At 31.9% G+C, this 12,230-nt stretch overlaps 1 protein-coding gene across 12 annotated transcripts in view; it reads left to right on the top strand.

Annotated features, from left to right (window-relative positions):
• The window catches only part of LOC145975155 (alkaline phosphatase), a 196,406-nt gene that overhangs the window by 18,990 nt on the left and 165,186 nt on the right, over positions 1 to 12,230 (top strand). The window lies entirely within an intron of this gene.

Genomic DNA, 12,230 nt, shown 5'->3' with positions numbered 1-12,230 from the left:
GTTTATCAACTACATGTATTTTTGAAATATGGAGTTTACTTGTAAAAGCGGTAATTAATTTTTTTATAGAAAAATAACAATATAAATAGGAATATTACATGATAACAGCATATTTATTTTATTTTTGACTTAATATTTACGGCTTTTTTCTAGAATACCGCTATTTACGTGAAACTATCATGTCGAACTTAAATTTAACACGATGTAAAACTCTAAATCATAAAAGTTATACATATAAATCCAATACAACACGCGCGACAATCTCCTGTAATATATTCGGTCACGTTTGGAGTTTAGCGGACTTTTTCTGCCACTGTACAGCTTATCAGACTTGGCGGTTTATGTGTTAGTATTGGTGCCAGGATGAAAAGATGTGCCATGGTAAAAGACGAAGGAAGTAACATTACGTAAATCGTCTAGTTGGAGGGAATAAGTTCAACTTATCTTACGTCGTTTAAAGTTTCCTTCGGAGTGCTTTTGTAACACGCATTAAAATTCGGACTCCGCTACTATACAGAGTCCTTGGACCTTGTCTTCCGCAATATGAAAAATTATAATGTTGTTGCGCGATAATTTCTCAAATAAGAAGTTACGTTAGGCGAAAATTTATGTTTGTTGTATTGTTATCATGTATAATTAATCTCGAGAAAATGAAAGAAAATGTATTTATCTTTTGTACTCCGCTTTTAAAAATTGTAGTAATATTAGATGTCATAAAAATCAATCTCTATAATTTTATTAATATAATTAATATAAATATAATTCTATAAATTCTAAATCTATATAAATCATAATATCTACAGAAATCTCCACGAAAATATTCACGATAAAATGATTGCTTTTATAAAAACACGTAATGTTTAAAAGGAATTTAATATGAAGTCGTGTTATATTACTTGATTAAGGTTTTGAAATTTATAAAAATCACATGAAAATTCATAATAAAAATCTGTTATATTGGCATATCTCAAGCATTCAAAAAATATACATGGATATAAATATTATAGTAACAATTACAAATATAATTTTTGTAATTGTGAAATATACTTTCTAACATGTAACAAAAATCATGACATTTTTGCTTACAATTAGTAATATTATATAATTTTACAAAGGAATATTTTAATTATTCAATTTTCAATTTTTATAAATATAATAAATTTATTAATGTTACATGCATGTGTGTTAAATTTCAGCTTTGCGATAAACGTTATAAAAGTGAATATATTTTTCATATAATTTTTACTGTAAAAATTTTCCCCGTATATAATATTTTTTTCTCAAAATATGTTTTTCATATTTCGCTGCGAGAGAATTAAAACGTGGATTTAGAAAGATTTTAGTTTTAATCTACGCTTCTTTCATTAAAAGTCGCGCAAGCTTTTGTGAGCCTATATATAATTTTTTGAATTTCCGCTATAATAAATATATCTAGGTGCGCAGTTAAATCGACTATTATATTGTAAACCATATCTTATGGTCGGTATTTCTCCGTCACAATGGGGGTCTTTCTTTATTTCGCCGCTGGGAAGGGCAGCAAAGCCCGAGAAGCGTGAGATTATTCTCATGACGCCGACCATAGGTCCACGTTTCTACTTTATGATTGCACGCGGCATTTTCCGGAACGGCTTATCGGGTGTCGTAAAATGCTAAAAAAATGGCGAAGAGGAAAATAATGAAGATGCTAATGGTTGTGTTTATACAGAGGAAAAGATTTTATATAGAAATTAGTGTGCGCGCATTTTTTAATAATTTTGTTTCGCGAATATCACGCTGCTACCTTGATAAAGTTGACAGCGTGATACGCGTTTATTTAGAAATATTTATAGAGTTGATTAAAAAAAAAAAGAATTATTCAATTTTGTATATTTCATGCCACCTACATTTTAAAACGATGCTATCCTGAACGTGGGTTAAAACGTGATGAAAATTCAGATGTGTGAAATTTTACACAACATGCTGAACAAATATGCAAACAGAAACACACACATGATTCTGTTTAAATAGATTGACTTCCTCTTCACAGTTTGCGCAGTCCTTTCTGAATTTTTCTAAAGCTTTGCGCGGCGCGGCGCATTATTTATTGTAGTAATTAATAATCGAATTTTCGATTTGATTCGCGTGGAATCAAATAAACTCGGTATGCATTTTCTTGTATAATTATCAGAAAAGGTTGGAAAGCTGCCAGAATTTCGCTCGGTTACAACTATTTTGATTGTAATCTCCATCATTCCAACTTAACCGATTAAATTTGAGTGATTGAGAAATTATGGAGATTATCCAAATTCCGTTACTCGCTAATCATTGAACTCGCGGAACTCATTATAGAGATTTCCGTATCTTACGTGTTTAAATCATGTTTCGAATTGATCATCTCTCTCACATGGCTCGTTATACGAGAAATAACTCCATTTGTATGCGTTGTAATTCTATTGCTACCAATAAATTATATCACCTACCGTTATGGCTTTACTGGCCGCAAATATTGGATTATTTTCCTCAGCTAATTTTATTTTATGCTTGTATAGCAGCTTTGTGTGGCGATTAGCTGTTGTATTAATAATGCAGTTACAACGCAAGCTGTATCGCCAAACGTGTAAATGAAATTACGTTATAAATAATTTAACTGAAGCGATCGATTCTCTTTAATCTCTTCCTCTCTTTCTTTCTCGTTCTCCTCCTTTTTGTTCTCATATTTCCTACGACTAAATCCTCTCAAAGTATACTTTTATAGAAGCCTTAGAATACTATACAGACTTTTTGAAATTTTGATATACACACAATTCTAAAAGTCATTCATGCAGACATTAAATTCCTATTAAATCTTGAAAAAAAATGAATTTATACATTTAATTTTTATGATTTAATAGTTTGATAATTTTTAAATTAAAAATTTAATTTTTAGAATTATCCGACACACAATTAAGAGTTTATAAATTTTTAAAATTTAATTTATCACAAAACACTCTCTTTTCTCTTTTGAACATTACTTATTTAAAATTATTAGAACTATTACAGAAAACTGCGCAATTTTGAAAATCTTTTATCGCGTTTTATCGAACTCTTTATATATCATATTTTTATTTCTCTAATAATATTGTTTTGACAAATCTCTCTCGAGACTTCAAAAAATGCTAAGGAAACATCGCATTTAGGAAACAAGAAATAACGTATGAACAAATATGTGAAACACGAATATTATGTAATTTAAATGAAGTGTTTTTTTCAAGCCGCCTCGATTCGCTCGTCTGTATTTTTCACAGTTGGCAGATTAAATAGATTTGGTGAATTTCGGTCGGTTTTATAATCCTACTGTTTGTTTTTCCACGATAGACCCAACTAGTCATGATTATTGGTTGATTTCTTCCATGCATATAGATTGCTCGATTGCCGGAATACGATTTTTGTTCCGCTTAATTTTCTTTGTTCGTTTCTCTCTCCCTTCGTTCTTTTCTCGTTTCCGCTATTTTGCTACTTTATTCCTTCCTTACTCCTTTTCTCGTTCTCTTGCTTGTTTTCTTCCTCCCTGAATTCTTCTGTTGAATCTTTCTATATATTTCTCGCTCCATGTCAGAGCAGCCGCAACGTCGTTACAACCTTCATAAAACTTTGCGGCCGTGCGAAGTTTCTACGAAGTTTGAAATTTATTCGCACTCGGTTTATCGGCAGCGCGCGAAAGATCGGCAATCGTAAACGTTATAACCGTTATTCGATCCTACGATATCGCAAGGAAAAGTGAATCTTTTGCGCGGATTAGTGCCGTCGAATTTGAAATACTGATACGATTTTAATAGCAACCTTCTCGGGTTAAGCGCGTCGTGAAATGAACATTGATAAAATAAAATGTTGTAAAAGGAATTTTAGATAAATGACCCTTGTCGCGTTTTAAAATTTAATTTTCTGAAGCAGCTGCGAGGCAGGTAGGGCAAATAAAAACGAGCATAAGCTTCCGTTCAGGAAGTATACAATTTTTACAGTTTCATAACAATTCTAATCTGGGGGGATCGTGATGATGAATTTTTTAAGAAATATAATACTGAATATATTTTCACATTAATTTCTGCGCATGATTTTCAATTCTGAATTTAATTTGGAGAATTTGCCGCGACAGAATTTTAATTTTTGCGGTGCAATTATGTTTAATGACGAAAATGAAGAATTCTACCCTGAAATGGACTTGGGAGCAATATGTAAATCTATTCGAATTAAAACTTTATATTTCGTGAGCCTCACGCTTATTTTTATTCACACTGATCATTATTTGCATGCGCAAATGCTCGCGTGCTCAATGACACGATGCACAAGAGATATGGTGCCTCGAATAAGCCGAAAAACTTTATCGTCGCACTTTTATTCTGTTGCGTGATAGGAGCATCCTGCAATCATGTAAATATTTTCTCGCGTATATTACGAGCCCGGATAAAGTGCGCGAATATTTCACGGAATGAAATGGACGGATAAATGCTAACTGCATCTGTTGGTCGTAATCGCCAGATCTATGGACAAATCGTATTGCTATTTATTCTCGCTTATATTGGCAGATCCTGCGAAATTAATTTTCGAATATGTCAAAAGAAAAAAGTGTAAACAAACGTGCAATTAATATTATCAATACATAAATAATTAACATGAGAAATCAACTATTATAACAATTTATGAAAATTAAAATTTTATATTATTTAATTTATTTATCAGGAAATGTACATTTCTGTATTATTTATTTAATTTTTTTCTTTTATAAAATAGGATTAAAAGGAAAAATAAGATTAGAACAAAATATCTATACGCAAATAAAATTGAAATCTTGGTTTGATCGTTTAAATGCTTATAAATTAGGTTTCTCACATATACACAGTCAAACGTAATATCTTATTTCTCATTCACTTTATTTTATCAGAATTTTGAATATTAATTACGGAGACATTTAATTTCGAATATTAAAAAGTTGTGAAGGGGTGCGATCAAACTTTTGTTAAGGGTGGGTCGGCTTCAATTACTCAAAGAATTCATTGACGCGCAAAGAACTGTGGAGAGCTTGAAATATTTCTCGTAAAGATGGTTAATGATTCTCTCGACCTGCGAAATAATAATGCAAGATTCCGTTGTGAAAACTTTATCCACAACAACCTCTCTTTGTTTGCAGAATGAAAAAAATGATTTATTTATTCTAATACGATAAATCTAATATAAAAAATGTTTTCGCGAGCGCAAAATGTTTTTCGCACGCATACCGTCTATCTAATCTGCTGGGTAATACGTTCGAGATGTACTCTAAAAGCATACAGCTCTACGGAAAGTATTGTCTTTCAACCGAAGCAATTAATCTGCCATAGGCAGCAGAGCAATCAATGCGCAAACTAATTTCTCACGCAGTGCGCGAAATCCTTCGGGGCCGATATTTTTATTGCGAGCCTTTGACGTGCGATACTTTCGCAAAATTGATTTTGCTGCATAGCCGAAACTCGATCCAGTTCGAATTTACTATATAACGGCCATGAGACTCGCAGCTGCCCAACTCTCGATTGTATCCAGAGTTTATTCGGCGAATGCGTTCTAAGCGGAAAGCGGTAACGGCTCGTTAAAAGTGGGCAGGTCGAATGTACGTGTCCGCGATCTTAAAAGCGTGAAACTGGTCAACCGGCGCGGCTCTGCATTGTAAATGGCAATCGCGTGCATCTGATGGGAGACGAGATCGTCGATCCCGTTTGGAATAGCGAGAAAATCTGCGTGGTTACCCGCAACTTTTCCCTCAGTCGTGCAGACATCTGCATCGCAGATGCGGCCAGAAAAACTCTGCAGCTTTCCACTGCCGCCACAGAAGCGTGGATTATAATAAACCTCGTCTCGATTGATTATAAATATTTAACTTTCGCACCTCAATTGATTTGTAGGTATCTGTTTTGGCCGCGAATTTGTCAAAACAAAAAGTATACATATTTTTTAAATATATTTATATGCGTTTTTAATTTTTTTTAAATATATATATATTTTTAAAATATAATTTAAAGAATATTTTTAAAAATAGCATATTATTCCAATTAAAATATATATAATTTAAAGAATATTTTAAAAAATGGCATATTATTCCAATTAAAATGAGTGATCAAATTTCTTAATATGTTAAGAAAAGAGCTGTTTACTTTCATCAAAATCAAGTAAATTTAATTTTAGTGTTTTGATTTCCATTTTTAATATATGTATTAATGTATCTATATTTTAATTGTTTTGAAAACATTTTGAAAAATACTCCAACTACATTTAATTTAGCATTATTATTATTTTAACATGTTGAAATGTCTATAAAATTACCTTGCGTAACGATTTATAAAATCAAATATATATGCGCAATCAAATATACATATATGCAAAACACTGGAGAAATTTTTGCACCAATATTTCACATGGTACAAAATAAAATATTACACGAGTGATGTGTTTCATAATTTTTTACGAATAACTTCAAGACATATTTATTTCTATTCAACATGCTGTATAATGCATGTTGCTCAACATGTGGTATAATAGTGAAAATGGGAACGTTGATATATATATATTTTGCTTGCCGAATGATATTTGTAACTATTGGCTGGGCGATGCAAACTCTTTGCATTGAGTTTTCGAGATGAAAAGTCTGAATTCTTACTATACGTCAGTGCGGGACACTCGCATAATTCTAAATCGCGCAGGAGTTGTAATTCCCCCGGAGACGCCCTCGGGATGTTTATTTCTTAAATATTTCCGATCACGTTTCTCGGGAATTCAATCGTCGATATTTCATATTTCGCTGCATCCGTATGTATCCGCTCGCATAATAACCCCTGTACATTGTGTGTGTATATATTTATCTCGGCGCACGCGTATGTATGAATCGTAATGCGCATGAATAGTTAATTTCTGCTGCAAATGAGAAGTTATGACTGAATAATTAATAGATACGAGCGATATACGATAGTAATGTTTAGTTAACCGCCGGTGTATTATACTTCCCTCGTATTAATATCACGAGTAGTGATCTGAGTAAGCGAGAATTACAGTAACTCAACCACACGCGCTGAGCAAATTTTCATATGAAAATCTTGCATTTTTTCGCGCCGATAATTTTTTCCCCGATTACGATTTTGCGGGATCGAACCGCACATGTATCCTTCGCATATAAAATACGATCGTATAAACTTTCGTTACAATTGTTTGTGTTGCACGTATACGAATCGATTTCGCGTTACTCTTTCAAATGTGACTTCCGCACTTCAAATTCACAAATAAAACGAAACTGAGTGCGCTGCGATAAACCTGAGGAAGGTAATAAAGTTCTTTCATTTAAGTTGTACACTGTCCCAGAGAAACCTTCCGACAGAAACAGTAGCAACAACGATAAATTAAAGATACAATCTGCGATTGCGTCCAAGATATAGAGTACGGATGTAATAGTTTGTCATTGATGAAAAATCGATAGGAAGTGCATCTCGTGTATATCCGACATCATCGTTTACGATGGGATAGATACATGTGCGAATCTAAATCTCACGGATCGAATCGTTGCACGATTATTTAACGCATATAGCCATTTCCAATTCTCAGTTTAGCAAAAAATAAAAGTAAAAATGTTCGCGATGTGAGCTATGCTTCTTCAATTTTCACGAGTTTGGACATATCGGTTCGCGGAAAAGAGAGATAAATATTTCTTTTTTTTTATTATTATTTGCGAGATTTATGAAAAGTATATCGAAACTCTACATATGTAATCTGACACTTTGATCTGATTCCAAGTACATCATCAGAAATATGAAAGATTTGAAATAAAAATGTTAAGAACATTAGAAATATATTTTCCCTTGCTGTTGTTTTGGAAGATGTAAAATTGTTATACAATATTTTACAATCAGACTCAAGTAATTGTTAAAGAAAGCTGTACGTGCTCATAATACGCTATTTTTTGTTCATAATATGCAAACTGTTCCCATCAGAACTAAAGTAGAATGCATGCCAGAAGCTATTTGAAATGAACTCGTATAACTTGAAGTCTCTCGGGGTATCTTAGCCCAGTTTATATTAATTGCGAGAAAGGCCAATAAGCTATAGATGTATATGCTTTCGCAATTTGTATATATGTGCCTCGAGGTCGAAAATTGATTCGACTCCGGGCTCAAAGTCCATTTTATAATATTTGGCGTATACTTAACGAAATTATATGTGTTATTTTAGAAACGATATTACGAAAGAAAAATGCGCAGATTTATATATTTATCGAATACATATTGGAAATCAACAACTCTGCGAGTTGTTATACCAAATATTGCGTTTTTATGCTCAAAATCAAATAAAATATATTTTAATTGTGATTTAATGTAATATGATTTCAAAAATATTTTGACCTAACCATTATATGCCAAATAAAATTATAAATACACGCTTGCATTTTCAAAGCGATTAAATTGAATTTTGTTAGATATATAAATTTGCGTTTCTCTGTAAAAATATATTTTGTTTACATTATTTTATACGCGCAGGACATTCATACAACTTTTATGAAAAATTTAGGATAAATGTCATCCAAAAATATGAAATTGCAAATGTGATTTTACTTTTCTGTGTTTTCGCGACGAAATTTTTGCATGACAGACAAGACTTAAAAAGAAAGAATAGTTTTTTTTTTTTATTAAAAAATGCATGTCTTGTCCGACAAAAATTATAATTTGATCTCTTTCATATACTTTAAATTTTTGTATTTTTCTTTGCGTCAAGCGACATCGTGCAGCTTCCATTATAGAATTTTACGAGCTATTTAACGAACGAAAAGACTTTAATCTTGAATATTGATGCAATTAAAAAAAGCCACGTGCAAATCACTGGACCTTTCGCAGGGCCTTCAAAGGAATTCGAAGCAGCAGCAGCAAGCAATATACACTCGCGGCAACTTTCGTTTGATCATAAAAGTTACATTATGACTGCCAATGAAACCCGCATTTTTTCCCTTACCGCTTTTCTTGGCGAGCAACCTGTTCTTTATTTTATGTCGAAGTTTTAGTTATTTTTATCATAGTCACTCTTTACAACCTTTTTAACGTTGAGAATTTAGATTGTAGAAAAAACACGGAAAAAAATGATGTTTCTAAACTAGCAAAGTTTGCGTGTCCTTCGACAAGAATGGTCTACTTTGAGTTTTCTTCGGTTGATTGTGGATTGAAAGAAAAATCATTTTTCATAAAATGGATTATACATTATGAGTTGTAAAAGGTGCTAGTTTTCTAGATTTTTTTTTGTAGAAATGTTATTATAAATTACCTTTAATTAAGAAAAATTTAAAGAGGATAAATTCTTATGTTTTATTGAAAAATATTGGATTTAGAGAGAAGAATTTTTGGTCCAAAATTTATTCTTTTTTTAATGTCGTAATCAAAATTTAAAAAAAGTTTATTTTTCTTATTCATGTTAAAGTTTCGTAACTTTCTTAGTAATTTTATTGTACTGTATTTTTCAAAGAATCTGTGCTTGCAATTTTTATTAAAATGTTTTATATTTGACTCCAAGAGATTCTCTCGTGAGATAAATATATCATCTTTCTTCAAGTTGTTCAGGATTTTAGTCTTTTAACGACTCTTTTTCATTTCTTTATCTTCCTTTCATTTTTTTATTTTTCTCAGTATTATTTCCGACTTTGCTAAATATCTTCCATACTATCGTAAGCACTTAACAATCGTTATATTTCGTGTAAGTATACTAGTATACGTAATCCATTCGTGTGCAGTGAATTCTTAAGCTGAAATTTTATTGCAGTTTTTGTGGTAAAAGGTCGCCACCATTTAATATTCCCAGCTAAGGTTCCATTGCGAGAAATAAAACTTAGATATCGCTCCGAAACTTTGTTAAATTCTGCACACGATACGATATAACGTTGACAATTAATAAGCAGAATAGAAAGAGAAAAGATTATTTAATAGCATAATTAGCATATATAATTTAAAAAAGAATTAAAGTAAATTAAAAAGTAATTTAAAAAAGATTTTTTTTAAAATAAACTTTTATAAAATGTAACAATTTTTTAAATTTTTGTTTAAATTATCCAAGTAAACCAATCAAATGAGAATACATGCATATAATTAATAAAAAATAATATACAAATAAAAAATAATTTATCCAAGATTGCTTTCTTGTTATTTGAAGGCTGATGTTAGTCGAATATAAGAAATATATGATATAAATCGTTAAGAAAATAATTACCATTTGATCAGTAATTTATAATCCCCATTTTTTATTTGGATTTCTACGTCGAATGAATACATTTCGGGTTAATTATTTGTTTTGATACACTTATGAATCTTTAATTGTGAAATTAATTAATTGTGTGCACAATCGTTGATTGTTTGTAGAGTGTGATCGCGTTAGGAACAGTGGAGTGAATCATGCTGCGCTTCATTCACTGTTAGAATGGTACTTGTGTTAGTTTGCACACGGAACATATTATTAATCAAACTTTGTGATGGAGTTAAAAATTCAAGAGCTACTTCCCCCTGTCGGTCGCTCTGAAATATGCAAACGCGAGCTCATCACGTTCAGAATGCATAGAAATGTTGCGCAATTCCTGTGCCGCCGAGCGAATCTCGACTATGCGTTCTGTCCGTGCCAGTCTCTCGAAACCTCTTCAAACCTCAGAAAACCCATCAGACTTTGGCGGGTTTAACGACTCGCAAGAATCAGTGGAAGCGCGAGTTGACGGATAAAACATGCGCGAATTGCACGCCACGCGCATATATTTTCGCGCTGCTGGCGTCTAAATTTTCCATAAACTCGATCGAAGTAGCTGCGGAGAATTTTTGCTTTTTCGCGTACTCTGGTTTGAGTTCCGGATGGGTTAGCTCAATACGGAGGTCTGCAGAAACGCCGTTTTCTCATGTTTCTTCGACAGGGAAGACAGACAGATAAATGCACAGAAAGATAGATAGGGGATAGGTTTCGCCGGAGATAGAAGATGGGTCTCGCACTCAGAATCTCCGATCGTTCTCGGGATTACACGAAAAAATATAGATAGATACTCTGTAAATCGCTCGTGTAAAAACATCGTCGAGGATGATTTTACTCGTATGATTTATCACGTTATTTGAGTCAGAAAAAGATGAGGGTTTTATCAAGAGCGTTTTGTACTCAGCTTTAGTCTGAACGCTATTTCCGAAAATCCGTTATTGCGTTAACTTATAATATTTTATAGATCGTCGAAGTGGGATACTTCAACTTATCCATTATCGAGTCGTACCAGAGAGTAAGAGCGGTAGAGAATTGGAGAAACCGCAACCGCACGATACAGGGTTTCGTCCGCCGCGGTTCGTAGGAACAGCCGTTCTCGCTAAACCTATTGCTTCCGGCAATATCATCGTTAAGCTCGGAACGAAATCGTTCGGTCTTAAAACTTTCTTGACACGCAACTTTACTTTAGACGCTCGCATATATTTCGATTCATTTCATTCTTTCTGTAAATTGATTACATGGATTTTTGAAATCTCTTGTTAAATATTAATTGCGTATATTTTATCTATCAACTATAAGATATTCGTACATTGACTATGATATAATGATGTAATATTAATATTTTATTTTTTTTTTAATTTTAAAAGATTAATTCCTTTTTTAAAGAGGAAATTTTTGAAATACGATAATTAGTATAATAAGAAAATATGCATTACTTATTACTTTTCCTTAATAGAGCCATCGAGAAGTAGGCAATTAGGATCATTTATTCGATATTAAGATGAAAGGTTTAGTGTGTGCGTTTTTGCTGATTGGAAAGGAGAAACGATAAGAAAGAACTCATTGAAAGAAATAAATCTTCTTTATGCTATTATATATATTTTTCGTCTTATTATTCATTTCAAAGTGGAGAAAATAAGTGTAGTACTCGCCTAGAATCAATTTTCTATCATTATACATTTTTTTATATTTTATTTTTGATATGATTACAGGATGAGTGGATATGATTGATATTTTAAGTGACTATATCAATCATTTTGTTTTCCATTACATGATCATGTTTTTCTCAAAGCATATCTCTAAATCAATTTTTCTGTATTAAAAACTCTATGATAAAATTAATTTTCTAGATAAATTTCTATTAGAATAATTATGATTAAATTATATATGATTTTATAGTGCAATTTTAAAATCTATCTATATATTTTTTAACAAAACAAATCTGTCTATTCATCATTTTTCGCGCGAAATGGATTAAATGTTTTTTAAAT

The sequence above is a fragment of the Camponotus vicinus genome, unplaced genomic scaffold (assembly GCF_025532165.1).
Source record: "Camponotus vicinus isolate PSW18456_S1 unplaced genomic scaffold, iyCamVici1.0 SCAF_7, whole genome shotgun sequence".
NCBI classification, from domain to species: Eukaryota; Metazoa; Arthropoda; class Insecta; order Hymenoptera; family Formicidae; genus Camponotus; species Camponotus vicinus.
Note: the sequence above shows the minus strand (reverse complement) of the source record. Positions and strands in the feature narration are given on the sequence as shown.